This window comes from Sus scrofa, unplaced genomic scaffold, assembly GCF_000003025.6.
Source record: "Sus scrofa isolate TJ Tabasco breed Duroc unplaced genomic scaffold, Sscrofa11.1 Contig2298, whole genome shotgun sequence".
Lineage (NCBI taxonomy): Eukaryota > Metazoa > Chordata > Mammalia > Artiodactyla > Suidae > Sus > Sus scrofa.
In genome coordinates this window covers 87,945-94,460 of record NW_018085066.1, presented here as the reverse complement: position 1 = coordinate 94,460, position 6,516 = coordinate 87,945, and the positions used below count along the sequence as shown (strand labels likewise).

The 6,516-nt window shown below is 37.1% G+C and overlaps 1 pseudogene; it reads left to right on the top strand.

Annotated features, from left to right (window-relative positions):
- The first annotated feature begins 963 nt into the window (after positions 1 to 963).
- On the top strand, positions 964 to 1,909 carry LOC110258529 (annotated as a pseudogene).
- Positions 1,910 to 6,516: the final 4,607 nt, after the last annotated feature.

Below are 6,516 nucleotides of genomic sequence, written 5' to 3'. Positions count from 1 at the left end.
CATGGAGACAATTTTAAATACATTTTTAGTACTATTATTACTCATTAGCTATAAACCATTGGTAATAGTTTAAAGAAAACTCACTTGTCTTTTTAGCCTCCCCATTGCTTAGTAACACTCCTAAAAAGATTGGAAATGCCTAAAGTGTGACCAGGAGTGATTTCTTTAATACTCCAAATTCTAGTTTGCTAGCCTCATTTGCCATTAGATTTATTTCCAGTTTCTGATGACACAAGGTCACTGCTACAAATAATGAACAATCTGCTTTCAGATAACATGCCACCTCTCTCTCTCTCTCTGTGTGTGAGCAAATGGAGCACTCTCAGAAGAATCAACAGGAGTAAGAATGCAGAAGACCAGAGATAAAATTTTATAGTCAGCACATGCCTGGTAACTTAGTAAGACAAGAAAAGTGATATGGACCTGATTATGAAACTCATTGAAAATGAAGCTAAAGATATTTCAATTATTCTAAAAAGATATCTTAGATTACTCAAAAAGCTTTCATAATACCATTTGCCTTCCAACTAATATGAGAATCATGACACATAGAGCAAAGATACAATATAGTCTATGACTGTATTAATAACCTAGGGAAATCTTGACCTAAGGGAATACAAGAATGGCTGCTTAGAATGGCAAAGCATTATGGAAACTGGCAAATAATATGATACAGAATTCTGAAAGAGGAAATTAGAGGATGAATGCAATGCTTGTGAATTAAAACAGTTGCTACATAAAATTTATTTTTGCAGTTTAAGATAAAGTCTCTAGCAAGCAGCACATTAGATTTCAGCTGAAATAGAGGAGCTGATATAATTTGGAAGAATAATTGCAGGAAATCTCACCCAAAGAATTGCCCTTCCCTTGCAATCTAATGGTCCAGTCCAGAAAATAAATTCTTTAAACTTTGTAACCACTTATCCTTGTTTTTCCCCCATGGATGACTTTCCAAACTCTTACATGGCTCCTGGAAATTTCAAATGGGTCTCTGAGTTCATTCTTACAGGAGTCTCAGACAACCCAGACCTCCAGCTTCCCCTCTTCCTTGTGTTACTTGTCATCTATGGGCTGGCCATGGCTGGGAACCTGACCATCATCACTCTCACCAGTGTGGACCCTCGACTGCAGACCCCTATGTATTTCTTCCTCTGACATTTGCCTATCATCAATCTTGGCAATTTGACTGTCATTGCCCCTAAAATTATTATCCTTTTTTTAGTACAGAAGCATACCACCTCTTACCCAATAAGGAGGGTTCTTAGTTTTCATTGTGGCTGAGGTTTTCATGTTAGCTGTGATGGTCTATGACCACTATGTGGGCATTTGTAATCCACTGCTCTACATAGTGGTGTTGTCTTGAAGGATCTGCCTTCTACTAGTTTCCTTCACATACCTTTACAGCTTTCCATAGCTATTATAGTTTCATCTTGTGTGTTCTCTGTGTCTTACTGTTATTCCAATAATTTTTTTTTTTACTGTGATAATGTCCCTCTGTTACTATTGTCCTGCTCTGATACTTACTTTCTAGAAACAGTAGTATTTGTATCTGCAGCTACAAACTTGGTTTCTTCCATAACTATAGTTCTGATGTCTTATTTCAACATTGTATTGTCCATTCTAAGCATGGAAAAGCCATTCTAAGCATGGAAAAGCCTTTTCCACCTGTGCATCACATATGATGGCAGTGTCAGTTTTCTATGAAACACTTCTTTTCATGTATTTACAGCCTCAAACAAACCATTCATTGCATACTGATAAAAAAGTCTCAGTGTTTTATACATTGGTGATTCCTATGCTGAATCCCATGATCTTTATCCTGAGGAATAAGGACATGAAGGCTGCCTTAAAGAAATTTCTGAGAAATTCAGGCTGTTCTTTAAGTCAATATGAATTTAAAACTCTATAGGTTTCCTTTGCTGTGCAAAAGCTTTTCAGTTTGATGAGGTCCCATGGGTTTATTTTTGCTCTGATTTCTATTGCTTTGGGAGACTGACCTGAGAAAATATTCATGATGTTGATGTCAGAGAGTGTTTTGCCTATGATTTCTTCTAGGAGTTTGATGGTGTCCTGTCCTATATTTAAGTCTTTCAGCCATTTGGAGTTTATTTGTGTGCATGGTGTGAGGGTGTGTTCTAGTTTCATTGCTTTGCATGCAGCTGTCCAGGTTTCCCAGCAATGCTTGCTGAATAGGCTTTCCTTTTCCCATTTTATGTTCTTGCCTCCCTTGTCAAAGATTAACTGACCATAGGTGTCAGGGTTTATTTCCGGGTTCTATATTCTGTTCCATTGGTCTGTCTGTCTGTGTTGATACCAGTACCACACTGTTTTGATGACTGTGGCTTTGTAGTATTTCTTGAAGTCTGGGAGAGTTATGCCCTCTGCTTGGTTTTTGTTTCTCAGGATTGCTTTGGCGATTCTGAGTCTTTTGTTGTTCCATATAAATGTTTGGATTGTTTGTTCTAGATCTGTGAAAATTGTCATGGGTAATTTGATAGGGATTGCACTGAATCTGTAGATTGCTTTGGGTAGTATGGCCATTTTCACAATATTGATTTTTCCAATCCAGGAACATGGAATATCTTTCCATTTCTTTACATCTTCTTTAGGAAACCCAAAAGAAAACAAAAAGACAACTTTCAGAATGGGAAAAAATAGTTTCAAATGATGCAACTGACAAGGGCTTAATCTCTAGAATGTATAAGCAACTTATACAACTCAACAGCAAAAAAACCAATCAATCAATGGAAAAATGGGCAAAAGACCTGAATAGACATTTCTCCAAAGAAGATATACAGATGGCCAACAAACACATGAAAAAATGCTCAACATCGCTGATTATAAGAGAAATGCAAATCAAAACTACCATGAGATACCACCTCACACCAGTCCGAATGGCCATCATTAATAAATCCACAAATAACAAGTGCTAGAGGGGCTGTGGAGAAAAGGGAACCCTCCTGCACTGCTGGTGGGAATGGAAACTGGTACAGCCACTATGGAGAACAGTTTGGAGATACCTTAGAAATCTATACATAGAACTTCCATATGACCCCGCAATCCCACTCTTGGGCATCTATCCAGACAAAACTCTACTTAAAAGAGACACGTGCACCCGCATGTTCATTGCAGCACTCTTCACAATAGCCAGGACATGGAAACCACCCAAATGTCCATCGACAGAGGATTGGATTCGGAAGAGGTGGTATGTATACACAATGGAATACTACTCAGCCATAAAAAAGGATGACATCATGCCATTTGCAGCACCATGGATGGAACTAGAGAATCTCATCCTGAGTGAAATGAGCCAGAAAGACAAAGACAAATACCATATGATATCACTTATAACTGGAATCTACTATCCAGCACAAATGAACATCTCCTCAGAAAAGAAAAGCATGGACTTGGAGAAGAGACTTGTGGCTGCCTGATGGGAGGGGGAGGGAGTGGGAGGGATCGGGAGCTTGGGCTTATCAGACACAACCTAGAATAGATTTACAAGGAGATCCTGCTGAATAGCATTGAGAACTTTGTCTAGATACTCATGTTGCAACAGAAGAAAGGGTGGGGGAAAAAACTGTAATTGCAATGTATACATGTAAGGATAACCTGACCCCCTTGCTGTACAGTGGGAAGATAAAATAAAAAAAAACTCTATAGGTAAATGAAGAGATGGTTAGGATAGGCTGCCATTGTCTTAGAAGAAACTGAGGTTAGATGGCTGGCTTGCAGGTTTATAAGTAATTCTCAGAATTAAATTGGCTAAGATTTAATAAACATTGACTTTAAAAATAGGAGTTCCCTAGTGGCTCAGTGGGTTAAGGATCCAGTGTCATCACTGCTATGGCTCAGATCACTGCTGTGGCACAGGATGGGAACTTCCACACATCAGGGGCATGGCCAAAATTAAATAAATATTTAAATAAAAAATAAACTGAAACTCTTAGACTTATGAGCTACATACAGAACTAGAATCCAGAAAGATATGTTAAAAAATTAAGTTTGAATAGAACAGCAACAATGGATGATAGAAATAAGTTGATTGTTCTTATTTATTGATTACTTTTTTCTTTTTTTCCTGCACAAGTTTGGGTTTATGGATCACTGCATCTTGAAGAGATGTAATTACAGATGGCTAAAATCCTTTTCAGCTAACTTAGTGAAATTAAACTGACATGTATCTTTAAAACTATGTAACTCTTTTAATATTGTGATTGAAAAATACAAATGAATTTATATTCTGAGTATTAATAAAATATTGAGATTATTCAATTCCATTAATAATTTATATAATTTATTATACATTTACATATCAATATGAAAGCATATTCAAGTATCATTGAGTATGTTTTTATTTTATTCATGAACAGTCGATTTCATCAAGATTTTTCCTTTCCCCCGCTCTAAGGATCAAGTTTATTTATTATGTTTAATAATTTTTCTTTATCATGATACATTAGATATTCAATGGACAATGTGAGAATTATTTATACCATTACAGTAAAATCTGTTTTGTTATTTTGTTCTGTTTTCTGATAATTTGTGATCAGTTAGATTACAACAAAATCTGTGGCATACCTTTCAATACATAGAGGTGGCCAGAATCTTTCTCAGACTTACAAATCAGAATCACCAGAGAAAGGTCACTAAATCCATATTTTAATAAGCTCAATAAGTGACTGACATTTAACCTTAGCGATGAGTCTTAACAAATAAAGAACTAATTGAAAGACATATATGGAAAATCATATTGTTTGGGTATGTTCACTTATAAATTGGTTTTAGTGTTGATGAGCTTTTTCAAATATAGGTGCTAAATCTTCATTCATAATAGTTAAAATATAAGAAGAGAAATGTAGTCCTACATGGCAAATATAAACTCATAGACATGAAAGATCATTGTTGGGTTATAATCAGACTACCCCCCCACACCTAATTTTTTTTTTAAAAAGTCTACTAATTTCCTTACTGATTAAGTTATTTGAGTTTTTTTTAACTTCCAAAGTAGGGAGGAGAAATATGAGGCATCTTGGAGTAAGGGTTTCTTTAATCTGTTTCACTAACATTGGGATAAATCCTTTAGTTCATACTTTGCATTGCCTCTTGTGACCTTGAATTTATTATTAAGTGATTGATAAATGGTACTAGTTTTAGAATGGGTAGTTAGAGCATATCTTTAGTAAGCAAGGAGTCCATATAGTCCTTTGGAATCTTTTTACTTGCCTGAAATTAGGTATGAGAATTCATAGATCTACTAAAAAATGAGAAAGAATGAAATTATGTATAGCTTTTATTTTAGAATACTCCTAACTAGTTAATCTATGTTAAAACATTGATAGTTCAGTCTAATGTTACAGGAAGGGAAATCTATAATTCACTACACTACATTTGTTTGTCTGAACAGCCAACCTCTGTTTACCAGGCATGGAGTTTATGACATGTATATATGCAGTCTCTGTTCTATAAATCTTGTTTGTGATGAGCTAGGAGAGTGAGGAAATGGGCATTGAAGGATGAGCTATGGATAAGTTACAAATGGACACTTCCAGTGGTTGCTAAAACTCTGGATAGAAATCTATGAATTTATGTTACACAAGACCATAGGTGAAATATATCCAGGATTCACTGTATAAAGTTCCTGAACTCCCTCATAAAATGTAGCTTTGTTTTTTCATATACCTCTCTGAAATATCCCCTATCAGTTATGCTTATTTATTTGTTTAAATTTATATAATATTTTAAGATTAAGAAAATGGGAAATCAAATGTAATATCGTATATTCCTAGTTCATCAGTAAGAGTTTCCTCTTAGTTACATTTAAGGACAGATTGTCCTGGGATGCTACCCATCTTCCTAAATATTTTGTTTCTTTGAAATGTTGTACCATGTATAATGATACAGCATTTCAACACCAAAACAAAAGTCACTGCATTTTATAACAAGGCACAAGCAGAGGTGGGATATTTAGCCAAGAGTACCAGCTGTGTTTCTCTGATGGAAATTTTTTAAAGAGAGACACAGAAGTGTGCAAATGCAGCATCGTGACTGTGCAGTGCCTGGTCCTCACTGCCCAGGCGGGGCAGTCCAAGTGGTCGCCATGGAGCTGTAGTAGTGGGGCTGGGGCCACTGCGAGCTGTTGAATTGAGTGCTGGGGAGGCCCATCGCTGGGCATGGCTGCTAGTGCTCAGCTTCGTGTTTGGGTGGTATGTACTCAGGATCCTCCTCCTCAGGACTGTCCTCTTTTTTTTTTTTTTTTTTTTTTTTGTATTTTTGCTATTTCTTTGGGCCGCTCCCATGGCATATGGAGGTTCCCAGGCTGGGGGTCAAATCGGAGCTGTAGCCGCCAGCCTATGCCAGAGCCACAGCAACACGGGATCCGAGCCGCGTCTGCAACCGACATCACAGCTCACCCAACGCCGGATCGTTAACCCACTGAGCAAGGGCAGGGACCGAACCCGCAACCTCATGGTTCCTAGTCGGATTCGTTAACCACTGCGCCACGACGGGAACTCC